We start from the raw sequence: 20,122 nt of genomic DNA, 5'->3' as shown, positions 1-20,122 counted from the left end.
TGATTGATTAAACTTCAGTGACTCAGACAAACCAAATGTACATTCAGTTTGTTTATACAGCAACAAATCATAACATAGAATGTTAAGATTTGTTTATGGGGTTGAATGTATCACCTTAGACATGTAGACCTTTGCCTCATGGACACCATAAGGGAAAACTTCCTCGGTGTTTTTTGATTATTAGAAGAAACCCCAAGTAGACCAAACTTAGTAGGGTGACTAAGTTAGATTACTAGTTACTTTTTTAGTTACTTTCCCCATCTGCCGAAAACAACCCTCTGCCACCTCAAAATGACAATGACACCTGTTTTGCCAAAACTCTTTTTATAGTCACCCTTTCTTGACTTCAATGAAAATAAATACTTGTTTTATAAAAAGTAAAATAAAGACCTCTTTCTTGACCCTGTTGACAGCACTGCAACAGTAAAACAGTTTCTAACCTACATTGTTTATAAATGTAACTATTAAATTCTTTCTAACATTTTTCTAACATTTAAATTCTCTCTAAACATTTTATTTGTTGAAATTATTATTATTATAAGTAGTATTAGTAGTTGTAGTAAAAAAAGGTTTCAAAACTGGACCGTTAATCTAGGGGTGTTGGGGGGGGGCACATCCTTGCCCCATGCCCCTATTCCATCTGGATTCGCCCCTGCTTTGGCGTTTGAGCACAAAGAGTGGGTAACATTTATTTATGCAGAAAACATGACCGGATTTACAGGTAAGAACGTTTTATTGCGTTTTCACATCATGTGGTCCTCAGAAAGAGAGTTTAGGTGCATTTGAGTGGAAAATAGTGTCAGTTGTTGACGTGTCGCGGAGGATCAGCTGTTTTTAACGAGCAGATACAGAGCAGCTCAGAATTCTAAATAAAGGAGAAAAAAAGCATAAAAATGTCTTTGTAAAGCTCAGTGCAGGTGTGCTGTTGTCACCGTGCTTTAAGAGGTGAGGATGAGTCGTAGCTGCTGCAGAAAACCGCACATGAAAATCTTACAGCTCGCTTAAAGTGGGCAGTTCATTCGAACCCTGACCTCCTGCCCACGGACCAAGTTTAATGCTGCTATCGACCCACAATGCAAAAATAACAGTAACGCACAGCAACTTGGAGAAGTAACTTTAATCTGATTACTGATTTGGACAGATTAGTGCGTTAGATTACCCCTTACTAAAAAAAAGTAGTCAAATTATTGTCTTATAGATTGTCTTACAGACATAAAGACATGGATGACCTCTAATTTCCTGCTTTTAAATTCAGATAAAACTGAAGTTATTGTACTTGGCCCCACAAATCTTAGAAGCATGGTGTCTAACCAGATCGTTACTCTGGATGGCATTTCCCTGATCTCTGGTAATACTGTGAGAAATCTTGGAGTTATTTTTGATCAGGATATGTCATTCAAAGCGCATATTAAACAAATATGTAGGACTGCCTTTTTTCATTTACGCAATATCTCTAAAATCAGAAAGGTCTTGTCTCAGAGTGATGTTGAAAAACTAATTCATGCATTTATTTCCTCTAGGCTGGACTATTGTAATTCATTATTATCAGGTTGTCCTAAAAGTTCCCTAAAAAGCCTTCAGTTGGTTCAGAATGCTGCAGCTAGAGTACTGACGGGGACTAGCAGGAGAGAGCATATCTCACCCGTGTTGGCCTCTCTTCATTGGCTTCCTGTTAATTCTAGAATAGAATTTAAAATTCTTCTTCTTACTTATAAGGTTTTGAATAATCAGGTCCCATCTTATCTTAGGGACCTCGTAGTACCATATTACCCCATTAGAGCGCTTCGCTCTCAGACTGCGGGCTTACTTGTAGTTCCTAGGGTTTGTAAGAGTAGAATGGGAGGCAGAGCCTTCAGCTTTCAGGCTCCTCTCCTGTGGAACCAGCTCCCAATTCAGATCAGGGAGACAGATACCCTCTCTACTTTTAAGATTAGGCTTAAAACGTTCCTTTTCGCTAAGGCTTATAGTTAGGGCTGGATCGGGTGACCCTGGACCATCCCTTGGTTATGTTGCTTTAGACGTAGACTGTGGGGGGGTTCCCATGATGCACTGTTTCTTTCTTTTTTTGCTCCGTATGCATCACTCTGCATTTAATCATTAGTGATCGATCTCTGCCCCCCTTCTCGGCATGTCTTTTTCCTGGTTCTTTCCCTCAGCCCCAACCAGTCTCAGCAGAAGACTGCCCCTCCCTGAGCCTGGTTCTGCTGGAGGTTTCTTCCTGTTAAAAGGGAGTTTTTCCTTCCCACTGTGGCCAAGTGCTTGCTCATAGGGGGTCGTTTTGACCGTTGGGGTTTTTCATGGTTATTGTATGGCCTTGCCTTGCAATATGGAGCGCCTTGGGGCAACTGTTTGTTGTGATTTGGCGCTATATAAGAAAAAAGTTGATTGATTGATTGATTGAAATTAGAGTAACGCGTTACCGGCATCACTGGTTGTGACCATATTAACAAACCAAAAAGCACAAACCACAGTTGACAGAACATGCAGTGACAGACTTTTTGTAGCTAAGCAACAACGTGGTTGTGTTCACTCTGATGGGATAGTTCAAAACACGGCATTACCCCGAGTTAATACCCCCGACACACTCAAGGCTGAATGAGCCCGAATCCCATCTGATTGAAAATTCGACCCACATTCAGGAGGTGTGGATGTGCTTTCTGAGTGCAGTCTAAACAGTCTAAACTGTCGTGCGGCCGCCTCAAAATGTTTTACACATGTTCCGTGCCGTCTTACTGCATTCTGAACAATCAGACGGCGTGAAAACGGCATTCATGACATTCTGATCATGTTCAGGGGGATGTTCGCCATGTTTCCGCCACAGCCGAATGTCCTGAATGCCCCCTGAACACACCACAAGTGCACCTCGAGTGCTGCTGAATTATATTTCCTCACTCACAATCAGACCTCACTCGTATGTAAGTATGTAAGTGCATTTGTCATATTCTCACTGCATTTTGACAGCTGTCTGGGTGATCCTGATGTGTTCCATGTACATTTGTACCATGTTTGGAGGCTCATGTGCACAGCACGTGCATGAATCCATCGGGGTATTCGGACGGCTGCCCTCTGCAATTCTTATTCCCCCCAGATGTGACATGAATACTATTTTTTTTTTTACATTCTGCCTGATTTGGCTCGACTCATGCTCATTCATACTAAGTGTGATGGAGTCTAAGTGAAATAGAAGTTTCTAGTTGATGTACAACCCCTGGCAATAATTATGAAATCACCTGCCTCGGAGGATGTTCATTCAGTTGTTTAATTTTGTAGAAAAAAGCAGATCACAGACATGACACAAAACTAAAGTCATTTCAAATGGCAACTATCTGGCTTTAAGAAACACTATAAGAAATCAAGAAAAAAAATTGTGGCAGTCATGCAGTAACGGTTACTTTTTTAGATCAAGCAGAGGGAAAAAAATATGGACTCACTCAATTCTGAGGAATAAATTATGGAATCACCCTGTAAATTTTCATCCCCAAAACTAACACCTGCATCAAATCAGATCTGCTCGTTAGTCTGCATCTAAAAAGGAGTGATCACACCTTGGAGAGCTGTTGCACCAAGTGGACTGACATGAATCATGGCTCCAACATGAGAGATGTCAATTGAAACAAAGGAGAGGACTATCAAACTCTTAAAAGAGGGTAAATCATCATGCAATGTTGCAAAAGATGTTGGTTGTTCACAGTCAGCTGTGTCTAAACTCTGGACCAAATACAAACAACATGGGAAGGTTGTTAAAGGCAAACATACTGGTAGACCAAGGAAGACATCAAAGCGTCAAGACAGAAAACTTAAAGCAATATGTCTCAAAAATCGAAAATGCACAACAAAACAAATGAAGAACGAATGGGAGGAAACTGGAGTCAGCGTCTGTGACTGAACTGTAAGAAACCGACTAAAGGAAATGGGATTTACATACAGAAAAGCTACACGAAAGCCATCATTAACACCTAAACAGAAAAAAAACAAGGTTACAATGGGCTAAGGAAAAGCAATTGTGGACTGTGGATGACTGGATGAAAGTCATATTCAGTGATGAATCTCGAATCTGCATTGGGCAAGGTGATGATGCTGGAACTTTTGTTTGGTGCCGTTACAATGAGATTTATAAAGATGACTGCCTGAAGAGAACATGTAAATTTCCACAGTCATTGATGATATGGGGCTGCATGTCCCTCTGCTTGGTCTAGGGGTTGTAATCAAACATTTTTCCTGATAATGGCTGGAAACCCATCTTTTGGTCTTTGAGCCTGATGAAATGCACCATTATTGTATATTTCAGCAGCGGATTATAAAACTGTTCCGCTAAAGAGGGAAAAGCTTTCAACGCCATGAAGAAGAACAATCAACACACAGTAAATTCATCCAGCTTTTATGACTGATGCAACTCTACATTACCTGGAGAATGGGAACAGGTGGTCTCAAACCAAGAACTTTCTGTTTTAAAAGCACGTGTGTTAACCATGAGCTGCCCTGGTTGAACCTGACGCAGTACACCGCAGTCTGCTTTTAGAATGTAACATGATGATCCTGGCCCCGCATCCCAGGGTGCTGGATGACCCCCTGCCAGTGACTGCGTGCTCATCTCAATAATGCACTTTGTTTTGATGCTGGTTTTTCTGTTTCCTGTTTCTTCAGCTTGGTAAAAACCTTGTGACTTTTAGAATGGCCTAAGCAGTGGGTCACCCCTCTGAGTCTGGTCTGCTTGAGGTTTCTTCCTCAGTATCATCAGAGGGAGTTTTTCTTTGCCACTGTCACGTGTGTGCTTGCTCTAGGGGTTGGTAAGGTTGGACCTTACTCCTGTGAAGCACCTTGAGGCAGCTTTGTTGTGATTTGGTTCTACAGTAGTGTTCAGAATAATAGTAGTGCTCTGTGACTAAAAAGATGAATCCAGGTTTTGAGTATAGTTCTTATTGTTATATGGGAAACAAGGTACCAGTAGATTCAGTAGATTCTCACAAATCCAACAAGACCAAGCATTCATGATATGCACACTCTTAAGTCTATGAAATTGGGCTATTAGTAAAAAAAAAGTAGAAAAGGGGGTGTTCACAATAATAGTAGCATCTGCTGTTGACGCTACAAACTCAAAACTATTATGTTCAAACTGCGTTTTTAGCAATCCTGTGAATCACTAAACTAGTATTTAGTTGTATAACCACAGTTCTTCATGATTTCTTCACATCTGTGAGGCATTAATTTTGTTGGTTCGGAACCAAGATTTTGCTCGTTTACTAGTGTGCTCCCATTCCCATTTCCCATATCATGATGCTTGCACACCATGCTTCACTGTCTTCACTGTGAACTGTGGCTTGAATTCAGAGTTTGGGGGTCGTCTCACAAACTGTCTGTGGCCCTTGGACCCAAAAAGAACAATTTTACTCTCATCAGTCCACAAAATATTCCTCCATTTCTCTTTAGGCCAGTTGATGTGTTTTTTGGCAAATTGTAACCTCTTCTGCACATGTCTTTTATTTAACAGAGGGACTTTGCGGGGGATTCTTGCAAATAAATTAGCTTCACACAGGCATCTTCTAACTGTCACAGCACTTACAGGTAACTCCAGACTGTCTCTGATCATCCTGGAGCTGATCAATGGGTGAGCCTTTGCCATTCTGGTTATTCTTCTATCCATTTTGATGGTTGTTTTCTGTTTTCTTCCACGTGTCTCTGATTTTCTTGGTCCATTTTAAAGCATTGGAGATCATTGTAGATGAACAGCCTATAATTTTTTGCACCTGCGTATAGGTTTTCCCCTCTCCAATCAACTTTTTAATCAAACTACGCTGTTCTTCTGAACAATGTCTTGAACGTCCCGTTTTCCTCAGGCTTTCAAAGAGAAAAGCATGTTGAACAGGTGCTGGCTTCATCCTTACATAGGGGACACCTGATTCACACCTGTTTGTTCCACAAAATTGACAAACTCACTGACTGAATGCCACACTACTATTATTGTGAACACCCCCTTTTCTACTTTTTTTACTAATTGCCCAATTTCATAGCCTTAAGAGTGTGCATATCATGAATGCTTGGTCTTGTTGGATTTGTGAGAATCTACTGAATCTACTGGTACCTTGTTTCCAATGTAACAATAAGAAATATACTCAAAACCTGGATTAATCTTTTTAGTCACATAGCACTACTATTATTCTGAACACTACTGTATATAAATGAAATGAATTGAATTGAACTACTCAGCCACCATGTTACTAACTTGACAGCAAAATCCAGACTGTATGATGAGTCCTCCAGTCTGCCTGTGTTGTGTTCTGTTAAATAGAGTGTATTCCCCTCTGCTGTATCCTAGCTTCAATAACATCAGCACTGAATTGGAAGACACTTGTGATGTGAGTAGCTGGGATCTTATTACGAGTTTTGCACACAGACACTCAGGCTGGTGCAAATAACTATCTCTGCACTGATGGAGGCTTTCCTGCAGGCCAGTGTGTGAGTCATAAGACGATCAGCCTGAGTCCGTAGACTGAAAATTAGATGGAAATGTTTCAGGAAGAAGGGCCAAATTTGTACATTGTTACCACAGAGCTGCCAAGCCAATATAATTGCCGTACTGCAGACAAAATAGTTTCAAATGAAGCTGCTTTAGGAATCTGAGATACAGTCACCAAGAGAGGCATCAGCAGACTGTGTTCATCCAGCTGTTGCTCTGGTTACACTCTGTGGAAGGTGAAAAGGGCAGAGTTATGAAGTGAGAGAGGCCTATTTGTTAAGCACCAACATCTGTGACTGCAGAGGGCATCCTTTGAAAATCCTCTCCATTTTAGAGTTGTTATACTCTGGCGCCCTGTAGGTCATTTTAATTCAGGCCCTGAAATCAAAGTGTGGGGGTGTTCAGGTTTGCCTCCCATTCCCAGAACCATTTAATCTTACTAACTATATTGGCGTCACTTTTTGTCTTTGCAGCGGGATTGATGGCTTCAGCGTTTAATGGGTGACTTTCAGATCCCGGGGACGATTTGTGGAAACGGCTCTTTAGGCCACAAACACGCACACAAATCTGACAGTTTGCAGCAGCGTATGCAGAAAAAACAACATGCACATAAACGTGCCCCGCATGTAGGCGTGTCCTCATCAAATCGATGATTAACGTAAGGACGGTCGCTGAGCCGCAACTATTCGTCTCCCTCGATCTTGAGTTATTTGGGAGAATGTGTGGGACCTCAGTGATGCCTAATTACTCCAGTCAGGTTCTTTAATCGTGGTGATTTTTCACGGCTGTAGTGACGAGACGCCCATCACTCTGATCAATGCCTCCCTCCATCCGGCTCATGAGGACTTTACATGCTGCAGGCAACAAGTCTGCACGAGCAAAACCGTTTTCATTTGGCCCCAACTGACTAAACCTGGCACACGTAACAAATACTGTACACATGAGCATTCCTAAAACTTTAGTTTTACTTTGAATTTCAACGCATTTTGCAAAGGAAAATATGGAGAATAAAGATCTTTTACTGGGATATCGAGCAACGTCTGGAAAATGGACAGTCCAATATGAATCTTATTCATTCAGGATTTTCCCCCAACTCATCATTCCTGAATGCAACATAAAAGTTATCAGATAAACAGTTTTGTGTTGCATGAACATGAGCTTTTCATTTGTGATTCATTTAAAACTGTATTAAATCACAAAGATCTTACTCTGATTAGTCCAACGTGACAAAAACCAGAGAACTGATTCAAAAAATATTAACCGCACATTTTATCTAATTAATCTCACTTAAAAGTTGCTCCTGTGAAACGTGTAATTTAAAATATAATTGCAGATCTATTCCCCAAATTAATATCGAGTCAACACAAAGGAAGGCTGTTTTATATAATATTTTAATTACCAAACTAGAATATGTAACCTACAAATAATTTATTGTCAACAACAAAATTTAATTGTTCAAGTACAAGCAGCTTTTAAATAAAAAAAGCCAAATGAACAGAAGGTAATGGAAAATATAGTGTGTCTTGTAAGCAGGAAAAAATCTGAATTAACTGCTGGAAATGTGAATATAGCCAGAGAGTCAAATAATAATATACACAGGTGTTTGAACCAGTGATTCAACTTTCTGTTAACGTGTAAGTAGTTGTGTTTTCAGTGAGATGTAATTAAAGTAACTTCTCTTTTTAGAATTTCTTTTCAAACTGTGCACTGTATAAAGCAGGCAAAAGTGGCATCATGACTGGCATCGACCTACGAACTTGTCTGTGCCATTCCATTGCAATGCAGTGACATTGTGTTGATTGTTTTGTATTTAAATTTATCAGTTACAGATTCGAGTTGTCATTAACCCTCTGGGGCCGACGCCGTCGTGCATGACGGCTAAGACCAAGCTTTACTAAATTAGAAATAACTTTTGAATGATATGAGCAGTGATGCCGGTAACGCGTTACTCTAATCTGACCACTTTTTTTAGTAACGAGTAATCTAACGCGTTAATCTTTCCAAATCAGTAATCAGATTAAAGTTACTTCTCCATGTCACTGTGCGTTGCTATTATTTTTCATTGTGGGTCGATAGCAGCATTAAACTTGGTCCGTCGGCAGGAGGTCGGGTTCGACTGAACTGCCCACTTTAAGCGAGCTGTGAGCTTTTCATCCACGGTTTTTTGCAGCTGCTCGACTCGTCATCACCTCTTAAAGCACGGTGATCAGCACACCTGCACTGAGCTTTACAAAGTCATTTTTATGCTTTATTTTTCTCCTTTATTTATAATTCTGAGCTGAGCCGCTCCGTATCGTCTCGTTAAAACAACTTATCCTCCGCGACGCATCAACAACTAACACTATTTTCCACTCAAATGCACCTAAACTCTCTTTCTGAGGACCGCATGATGTGAAAATGCAATAAAACTTTCTTACGTGTAAATCTGATCATGTTTTCTGAATAAATAAATGTTATCCATTCTTTGTGCTCAAACGCCAAAGCAGGGGCGAATCCAGATGGAATGGGGGCGTGGGGCAAGGATGTCCCCCCCTCACAACACCCCTAGATTAAAGGTCCAGTTTTGAAGCCTTTTTTTACTACAACTACTAATACTACTTAAAATAATATTAATTTTGACAAGTAAAATATTTAGAGAGAATTTAAATGTTAGAAAAATACTAGAATGAATTTAATAGTTACATTTATAAACAATGTAGGTTCAAAATTGCAAGTTTTACTGTTACAGTGCTGTCAACAGTTAAATATGAGGTCAAGAAAGAGGTCTTTATTTTACTTTTTATAAAACAAGTATTTATTTTCATTGAAGTCAAGAAAGGGTGACTATAAAGTAAGTTTTGGCAAAACAGGTATCATTGTCATGTTGAGGTGGGTTGTTGTCGGCAGCTGGGGAAAGTAACTAAAAAAGTAACTAGTAATCTAACTTAGTTACTTTTACAATTGAGTAATCAGTAAAGTAACTAAGTTACTTTTTCAAGGAGTAATCAGTAATCAGTAATTGGATTACTTTTCCAAAGTAACTGTGGCAACACTGGATATGAGATAGAAACTTACTTTTTTTTTGCTGAAAAGTTAACTCCGCGGACTTTCGAGCCAGCCATCGGCCATCTTTGTACTCCTCATAGAAGCTGTGTGATGACGTGTGCAATGTGAGTGTCCAATCAGAATTGGTTCACCGTCACATGGTTTTCCAAAATCCAATCGTAGGGCAGATTTCCCTCACGTGAAAAGCCTAAGATCGTTTTCAGGAGTGATGTGTTACTAGTTGGCCCGTCTGAATAGCCCCCTGGGTGCTCCAATGAGTACATACTATTAGTACATGCTCAGTGCGCTCTGCGCCATTACGCACAGTGATCAGTGAAAGCAGGAGCAGACAGAGAGCCTCTGATGACAATCTCACGTGCTCAAACAAAGAGTGTGTAACTATCAGGATTGCTCCACTAGTTTGCATGTGAATGTTACTGAATAACTCTGCTGGTTTCTCTGCGTAAAGCACTGTTTACCATATCAATGGACAACAAAACGTATAGACTATTTTGTATATATTGTTCAAAATGTGCATTTGTGTTTATTGTTTGAACCTTTTTGTTGTGCAGTCTTTCACACAAGACAGGCTGTAACATCCTGGTATCATTTGGAAATATAACCTTATAAGGTTTTGAATAATCAGGTCCCATCTTATCTTAGGGACCTCGTAGTACCATTAGAGCGCTTCGCTCTCAGACTGCGGGCTTACTTGTGGTTCCTAGGGTTTGTAAGAGTAGAATGGGAGGCAGAGCCTTCAGCTTTCAGGCTCCTCTCCTGTGGAACCAGCTCCCAATTCAGATCAGGGAGACAGATACCCTCTCTACTTTTAAGATTAGGCTTAAAACTTTCCTTTTCGCTAAGGCTTATAGTTAGGGCTGGATCGGGTGACCCTGGACCATCCCTTGGTTATGTTGCTTTAGATGTAGACTGTGGGGGGTTCCCATGATGCACTGTTTCTTTCTTTTTTTGCTCCGTATGCATCACTCTGCATTTAATCATTAGTGATCGATCTCTGCCCCCCTTCTCGGCATGTCTTTTTCCTGGTTCTTTCCCTCAGCCCCAACCAGTCTCAGCAGAAGACTGCCCCTCCCTGAGCCTGGTTCTGCTGGAGGTTTCTTCCTGTTAAAAGGGAGTTTTTCCTTCCCACTGTGGCCAAGTGCTTGCTCATAGGGGGTCGTTTTGACCGTTGGGGTTTTTCATGGTTATTGTATGGCCTTGCCTTGCAATATGGAGCGCCTTGGGGCAACTGTTTGTTGTGATTTGGCGCTATATAAGAAAAAAGTTGATTGATTGATTGATTGAAATACATAACACACTTCTTTAGCACTTTAATGCTAATCAATATTAACACAAAAGGTTAGCATTCTAAATTCTCAGAATTTCAGTGAACTGATTTTAGGAACGTTTCATTCTTTATTTTTAATTTAAAAAAATTTACATTGCAAGGTGTGGTAATTTGATCATTTTTAACAACCAATAAATGGTTAATGAATGAACATTAGTAAATATTGGAAACTGTGTGTTTCAAAGAAGTGGCAGCCTCTGGTGCTGGAAAACTAAGCAAATGCAGAAGATCCAAAACCTGCAGTTCCTTGAGTGGCCATTTGGGGCTGCCTCCGAAAGGGAGTGAATCCCCATATACCCCCATTTTAAAAATGTCATTTTACAGCAGAAATAAAAACATTTACAACCTTGTACAAAATCTAATTTTTTTCTCCACAACTAATTTCCCGATTCGTGATAAGTGTCAGTTTTTCATATAACTCATAGGTTTAAGCTATTTTAAAGTTGTGCTGCCTTTCAAATTTCACAAAATGGAAAAAATTTAGTTTGCAAATGACGTTGTGATCTGTTGTGGGAGTATGAATAAGGTTGAACTAGGGGTAAGTGGTACACCGGTGTCATAGTCATCATCGCTGTGCACTACGATATTGATTGCGCAAAACTATCAAGGATATGATAAATCCATTTTTTCCTCTATAATAATACAGAACCCTCACCAGAACCTTTTTGTAATGGCGCCAATGCTGAACAAAGAAAAATAATATCAAATATCCATTAATTTGGAAATCAGCAGTAATTTTGGCACAGCTCAGATCAGCGCTGCAGCGGTGATGAGAACCAGAGTCTGTCAGCACACCTGTGAAATACTTTATTATAATTTGCTATAAAGTCATTTTAACATGAAATCAAAGCATTATAATGTCAGTTTATTTTTGTAGCGTGTTGCAAAATGACATCTCATTTTAATGAAGGGAACATACCTGGGAGAATTCGAGAGCAAACATTTTATTTTCCTTCTTATTTACTGCAAGAGGAAATGCCTGCACGCAAGCATGAGGTTTTGAAATTACCAGAAGTTACCTTTGACCTCACGTGATGCACGTACACAAGGCCTGCACGCTAACATCCGTAAGATGTCTTGTAAATCACTTCAGAGGTGTTGTCTGGTTTAAAGATCAGTGTTTTTAGATTTAGAAGTGTTAATTTCTCACTAACCTTTATAAAATATATGAGAAAGCCGAGCCCACAGATTCAGTAAGCGCATCGGAGTCAGTGAGAGCAATCACGGTGATGCCGACCGGTGCCGCAACGGGTGCCGCAACCGGCCCGCCTGATAAGGACGCAGAACACAATGTGCTGTTAAAAAAAAAAAAAGCATGCAAAATTGCACTAAAAAAATCAGCGAAACTGTGAGACCGCGAAAGGTGAACTGCGTTATAGCGAGGGACCACTGTACATAAAATTATAGTGGTGCCAAAGAAAATTCTTTTTATTATTTAAAAAAACACAAAGGCTGTACATATTTATGCCATAAAGTTGTGAATGATTAGGGCTGTGGTTGCTTAAGTCACAGCTAATGTGCCAGGTACAGACAGCCACTGTTAGCGACTTTTGCTAAGGGGTTAGCTGCTAGCTGTGGACTCGAGTGTGTTTGTCTTTTCTGAGCAATTTATTACAAATGTCTGACATAATATTTCTTGCTGTGTGGTTAATTGTCCTAACAAATCATCTAAGAAGTCTGTGCTCCAGTGTTTCAGCTGAGTGAAATTTCATTGTTATTTAATTTGCATCTTAGCGCCATTAGAACTAATTAGCAGGTATCAATAGCTTGGAAGCATTAGCTGCACTGATAACATTACAGTTATTGTGGCTATATGCCAGTCATAGTTTACGAAAGCCGGATTCAAACCAATCCTTATTAGAGCCCCGCCCAGTATGCCAAAATATGCATAATTCAAGCAAACCCAGGTAAACTAGCCTCTTACCCTTTACTAGGTTTGCAGCTTTGCGATAGGTGGGAGTGTTCGGGCTTCTTTCTTCTGACCCAGGTCACACCAGTCTTGCTCACGTTCAACCCCTTTGCTTATTCATGGGTTGGCTGTGAATTAGGCGGAGTCATGCCCTGCCACAACCTCGGCACCCCAAACCAAACCACTCAAGCTTCAAACACGCTCTTAAGAAAACCTGTGAGTGACATCACGGAGGGTGTATCCAGTATGTACATTCAGCCTATGGCTTCAAATGACTGATTGTTTCTAAAATGTAATCGGATCTGGAACTAGATCTTGAGGATGGTTGGTCCTTGACACTTCAGCAAGTGCTGCTCTAATTTGACATTGTGATTGTTGTGTAGTTGAACGTGTGTGCTGGTTTCTCCGGCACTGCAGGGATTCTTCAGGCTCACAGCCCTTAAACTCTGGCTTTTAGTTAAAACAATGCCACAGCTGGGCAGATATAAAAGAAACTCTTTGTCTTTGACTTGCATGAGAGACTGATGGAAAAGAAGTGTGCTGTGCATCGCTTTATGTTGGGAGATTTACTGGGCTTCAAACTCCTGAGTGCCTGTCAAGATTAAATGAGAAGGCGAAGGAGAAGCAGAGGAGACTCATGCCACAGGCACATTAAGCTTTTTTCAGACATTTCTTTCTCTGTTTGTAGCCTTCTGTCCGCACTAAGCCAGCATTCTTTGCCTTCTGAAAAAGGAGCTTTTCAAAGATGGTCTGCAGAGATGATAAATCTGAAAACATCGCCTGTGTGGTTTAGTGCCAGCGGCTGAAAACTGAACTGAATCTCAGAAATAGTCCGAGCTCTGAGATTTTAAACACAACAAAAATAAACTTATGGTGCATGTATCTTGAATGTTAGCATAGAGATTGGATAGTAACGAGCAGTTGGTATTGTAACTGCATTTCAGAAAAACATGGAACGATAATATCCATGTTATGGAAAATGCAAATTAAAAAATATCTGTGATTCTTACATTTACTTTGACTTCTGTTTCATTGCACATAGTATGAACCCAAGATATTTCTTGTTTTAAGTAAATGTGAGGATCACTGCAGTTCTTTTTTTAAATTTGCATTTTCCATACGTCCCAACTTTTTCTGATTTGGGGTTGTAGTAACCTACTGTCAGGGCTTGAGTTTTGTTCTTTTGTGTTATCAGGGTTTTGGTTTGTTTATTCTGTTGTTGGGATTTTTCTGCTTGGGTCTGTCTGTCTCTGTTTCTCTTATTGGTTCTTGGTAATGGGTGTTTCTCTTTCTCTCTCTGGCCACGCCCTGCTTCTGGTGCTTTTCATGTGCACCTGTTCCTGATTTGCTGATTGCCACCTGGGGGTTCTATAAGCTCACTGGGTGGTATTGTTCTCCGGCAGTTTGTCGTGCCTTGTGCCTGCATTCCAGCTCTGTACCTGTGTTCTTGATCCTGCCTGTCTCATAGTGTGTACCTGACCTCCTGCCTGTTGTTTTGACCACGCCATTTTGCCTGATGATTTCTGTACTGCTGCTTTTGTTGGACTGCCTGCTCGTGTACCGACCACTGCATTTTCCTTCAGTAAAGATACCTAAAAAACAGAGCTGTCTGCCGGAGCTGTGCATTTGTGTCCTACCATCCCCGTGCATCCCGCCTGTCACCTACAGTACATGCATGTGCACCCTGTCAGGTGAACTCAGACATAAAATAGGTTTGACTATAAATGCTGTTGGACTGGAGCTTGTTTGCCGGCTTAATTAGCAGAATTGTATGAAATCAATATTTCAAAAGTTCATGTTGCAACCAATAAATAATGAGTTTGCATTGAAACATGGTAACTGCTGATTGAGAGGGAGGGACATTTGGAGTGAAAACCAGGTGAAATTCAAAATGAAATTCGCCATCACACCTGAAGCCTTACACTCCACTATAGTTATTACTGCATTATAACTAGGGATGGGACAAATTGTCGTAACAATCGGCTAGCTAACATCCGACTAGTTGACTATTTTTTATTAGCCAACTACAACCCCAATTCCAGTGAAGTTGGGACGTTGTGTAAAATGTAAATAAAAACAGAATACAATGATTTGCAAATCCTCTTCAACCTATATTCAATTGAATACACCACAAAGACAAGATATTTAATGTTCAAACTGATAAACTTTATTGTTTTTGTGCAAATATTTGCTCATTTTGAAATGGATGCCTGCAACACGTTTCAAAAAAGCTGGGACAGTGGTATGTTTACCACTGTGTTACATCACCTTTCCTTCTAACAATACTCAATAAGCATTTGGGAACTGAGGACATTCATGATTGGGTATAAAAGGAGCATCCCCAAAAGTCTCAGCCATTCACAAGCAAAGATGTGGCGAGGATAACCACTTTGTGACCAACTGCATGAAAAAATAGTCCAACAGTTTAAGAACAATGTTTCTCAATGTTGAATTGCAAGGAATTTAGGGATTCTGTCATCTACAGTCCATAATATAATCAGAAAATCCAGAGAATCTGGAGAACTTTCTACATGTAAGCGGCAAGGCCGAAAACCAACATTGAATGCCCGTGACCTTCGATCCCTCAGGCGGCACTGCATTAAAAGCTCACATCATTGTGTAAAGGATCTTACCGCAGGCTCAAGAACACTTCAGAAAACCATTGTCAGTTAACACAGTTCGTCGCTACATCTACAAGTGCAAGTTAAAACTCCACCATGCAAAGCAAAAGCCATACATCAACAACATCCACAAACACTGCCACCTTCTCTGGGCCCGAGCTCATTTGAAATGGACAGACACAAAGTGGAAAAGTGTGCTGTGGTCTGATGAGTCCACATTTCAAATTATTATTGGAAATCATGGACGTCGTGTCCTCCGGACAAAAGAGAAAAAGACCATCCAGATTGTTACTGGGGGGTTGAGACACTCTTTGGATCTGTTCCTGCTGCAGAGTCCATTCCTTGGTGCCTCCTTTGAGTTTCACCATGAATACAAGTATTCGAAATTGGCTTCATTCATTCAATGTCAAAGTTAGTCACAGACTAGTCGACTAATGATTTTCATTGGTCCAACCCTAATTATAACACATTTTCAGGTGTCACTTTCATATCAAATAAGTGCACTCTCTGGATGAGGAAATCTTGGGTGAATTTGCACATGCATGGTTACTGACCTTTGTGACTTTTGTGATATTTGTGACCTAGTTAAAAGTAAGTTAGTCAAAACAATGTCCCCACAATAAGCCATCAACACTTTGAGATATCGCTTTCATATCGGTTACACGTGCTTTCTGTATCATCTTTGTCAAGTTTGCATGGGAGTACTCTGTGACCCTTGTGACATCCACGACCGTTGTGATGTTGCTAAAAGTAGGTCACAGTGAAAACCATGTTGGCATAATAACCCCTCTGTACGTCCAGTTATCACTTTCGTCTCGGACGCACATTCTTTGGACCAGCATCTTGGGTGATTTTCCCCGTGAGTACTGTGTGACCCTTTTGACATCTGTCACTCTTGTGACCTAATTAAAGGCAGGGAACATTCCAAACCTTGTCGCTGCAATAACACATCAACACGTATTGGACACACATGCTCTTTGGACCAAACTCTTGTGTGAGTTTGCACAAGAGTACTCTGTAACCCTCATGGTCAATATCTTGGATGAGTGCACATTTGAGGACTCTGTGACCCCTGTTTCCTCTGTGTGACACCTGTGACCTCTCTTTTACATTCCACACCTTGTTGCTGTGATAATCCATCAGTGCTTCTAAGTATCATCTTCGTATCAGATACATGTGCTTTCTGGGCCAAAATTCTTGGATGAGTTCTCATAAGACTGCTCTGTGATCCTTTTGATCTCTGTGACCATTGTGCCCTAATTAAAAGTAAGTCACAAGCAAAACTTTCCTGCCACAATCCATCATTGCATCCAGGTGCTGCTTTCATATCGGAGACACGTCCTTTGTAGAACAACATGTCAGAACAGATGCACTTAACTGAGCAGTTTCCATCATATGTATATCATATGTTTATGTGTTAATACGACACCTCACTTGCTTTAATTCTATCAGATGAAGTTGTGATCATCACTCACTCACCCATCGTCTACAGTTCATCCAGGACCGGGTTGCGGGAGTTGTGATCATAATAATTCTTAATTTAGTGCAGCTGCTGTCCTATATTTTGACAGCGATCTTAAGGGAAACAATCTCACGATGTTTGTGTAGATGTGCACGTACGTAGCGTTCCTGATTGTATCCTCCTCAGTCTCAGTCCCACCTTGTGTCAGCAGAGCCTTTATCGTCACAGGTGCTGACCCCTCTTTTCCTTCTTTAGCTGGAGTGTCAACAGAATTACGTCCAGGTGCTGACAGGCTTTCTCCTCAGCACAGTGAAAGGTTGCATTCAGTTTCACAGCAAGTGTCTGTTGTGAACCTTCTCGCCCACTTTGCTATTGTGCATCCTTCATCGAGCCACAAACTGCCAGTGAGCGCACACAGAGGCCGGCGTAGATTTGTCGGGAAGCAGCTGATGTATGGTGATGAGTTCTGCAACGTGGATGGAAAACCATGAATACAGAGTGTGTGTTTGTGGCCTCCGTTGTGCTGAGTTGACAGCTGCTGAGCTGAGAGATTGCTCTGCAGTGGGAGCTGATGGTGCTGTCAAACCGGCTTGTTTCTTCTACGAGGAGCTATCTTCCAGCTATTCTTCCTCTCCAATCACACCTCTAATCGCTTTCTCTCCACTTTTAGACCAAAATACATATTATCAGCAGCTACACTCACTCTGAGGAAAACAAGTGCCCCACAGCTGAATACCGTTTCCATGCTGGAATATGCCACTGGTTAATTTACAGTCCAGCTTATGGACTTTGTTCTCCCGGGAGCTGTAATTAGGGGAAAGACTGAGAGCTGTAGCCTGTTTCAGCACCGAGTGTTGGACAGTTCCTCAGTCCTGTGCAGCTGCTTGTGTTGGAAAATGCCATCACCAGGGCTTTGAACTTTGAACTTTTGAACCGGAACTGGTTTGTTCCGAACAGAAACAGTATTGTAACATTTCTGGTTTTGGGTTCCACCCCAAAATTAACATTCCCAAACTGGCTAGAACAAGAAAATATCATTTCTGGGCTGGTTAATAACATTCCATGTCAGCTGTGGGACACTGAAAACACTGTATATGCCAAACCTGCATGTGGCGCTATAACGCTCCCATGAAAATTTTAATTTGACCTGTTATATTGTTTCAGTCAGATTCATCATCACAGCCTGACGATAAGACTAATTCATTTTTCTGAAAAAAATTACTGAAGAAACGCAGAGTGGCACAAACCGAGTGGACACAAATGCAAACTCTCACAGCAGAAGCAGTTAAAATAAAGTTTAATTGTTGTAACAGGCAGGGATTCAATACACAGGTGGTCCAGCAGTGGAGCAAAGGTACAGACAGGCGTAAGGCTGAGGCTTCGTCCAACAAACAGCCAGAGGTCAAAAACCACAGCGTGGTGGCAATCAGAGGCAGAGACAAAAACGTGGTCAAGGACAAAACAAGGTCAAATACCAGCAGGCTGAATTCAAGACTAAACAAGGCAAGGTGTGGGGCTGGAAAGTGAATAACATTAAACAATCTGGTGTTATGGATAAGACGCGGAGTGAGGAGCGGTCCAGTATCTGACTGAACCCAGCATGAAATAATCAGAAGCAGTTCCAAAAAGAAAACACAATTATTTTTCTCCCCTTTGTGCTGTACATAAAATACTAATTAATTAAAGTTCTGGTGAGGTGAAAAGGCGGCGCGCTCTCTCAGCGTCTCAGCAGTCGGAGTCCGAATGTTCAGGACTCAGGAGTTCTGCCGACACCCCCCCAGGTGACTTTTTCCCAGAACTGTACTCTGCGAAGGAGGAACAGAGATGAGATTATTCAACACTATTACTACGAAATATTGTTTGGAGGCAAACTTATCAGCTACACGTTTAGGTCTGAATTCCAACTTAATTCAAGGAGGCTGCTGCTCACAGCTAGTGGAGGATCATTAATCCGCACGCCACTGCCGTGAGGAGCACGCCAAACACTTTCCACCAATAATTACTTATAGCTGCGTATAAGACGCCAATTTACATTCACGGATAAACATTTCAGAATATTCACCTCTGCCGTGTGCTGACAACGTTTGTCTCTCACCCTCGTCCTCCTTCACAGGCGCGATGTCAGACTCTGAAACGGCCCTCAGCGTCCCCACACGGTCGTCACAAGGTCGTATTCTCCGGCAATCTTATCCAACTCACTGCTGGTTTAAATGTAGTTCTTCATCACTACATTGGTACCAGCTGGAAGTCCTCAGATCTGCACGTGAACATCACAGGTGTCGTGGATTGTCCTGATAGAGAGCCGCACGAGAATGCAACAGGTGCAGCCAATCATTGTAACAGAGGAGAGAGACTCTTCTGCACCACATTTTCCTCAGAGAACAGCCCCAAATCACCTGGGAAGGAAAATAAACACAAAACAACCCAACCTTGTCCAGCCAAACCCCCCCCAACACACAACATCTGGCAGGGGACTGTGAGACTGTGAAGGTTTAAATAGTGGCTGACTAATTAGGGTGTGGAATGAGGAACAGGTGTGCAGAATGCTCTGGAAGGGGGCGTGACCGGGGAAGACAAAGATTAAACTCTGTGCAAGATAGTGACGAAGGGAGTACACACAGTGGAGTGATGTAATACACAAAGATGCGTGAACAGGTGCCAATGTATCCTGCGGGCTATGTTCTCAACTCCTGGGGGTCTTGGCGTATTGCATGCTTGGCACCTTTTTCCATTGAGGACATCGAGGATTTATTCATATTTGGTCTTGTGGTAGCAGGGCTGGTACTTTCTCGCGTATGTGCTGCCCTGATCTGTCGGAAAATTGGCAAGATGGCGGCATCAAGAACAACGGCCCCTCACTTGTCCGTCATGATTACCGAGGTGGGAAAGGCATTGCATTCTCAGACTGCAATGACTCTTGAACTCAGACGCAAATTGGATGACATCTTGGAGCAGATGCGTGCCTTGCAGATGAAGTTGAAGATTTCGGAGGCCGGGGAATATTTAATAATTGTGGACTAATTGCTGTCTGAGGTAACTGGAGAGTAAACATAATTTCTCCACTGTGAGATCAATAAAGTGTATCACATCTCATCACAGAATCTAAGCACAGAATATAATATAACTATGACAAGAACTAGAATCAGGCATGAACATGAGAATTTATCAGGGAACAAATAAATACCAAAGTAAAACTAAACTGGAACTGACTAAAAAAAAGTGGTTGAACCAACTAAGGGAAAAACAGAGACAACATGATAATAGAAAACAAAACCTGACATTACAGCATAACTGATAACTAAAT

The 20,122-nt window shown here is 41.3% G+C and overlaps 1 protein-coding gene across 1 annotated transcript in view; it reads left to right on the top strand.

The window, feature by feature from the left end:
- The window catches only part of srrm3 (serine/arginine repetitive matrix 3), a 304,377-nt gene that overhangs the window by 156,292 nt on the left and 127,963 nt on the right, over window positions 1-20,122 (top strand). The window lies entirely within an intron of this gene.

The sequence above is a fragment of the Thalassophryne amazonica genome, chromosome 9, assembly GCF_902500255.1.
Source record: "Thalassophryne amazonica chromosome 9, fThaAma1.1, whole genome shotgun sequence".
Taxonomy (NCBI): domain Eukaryota; kingdom Metazoa; phylum Chordata; class Actinopteri; order Batrachoidiformes; family Batrachoididae; genus Thalassophryne; species Thalassophryne amazonica.
The sequence above is the reverse complement of the archived record's forward strand: the minus strand, read 5'-3'. Positions and strand labels throughout refer to the sequence as shown.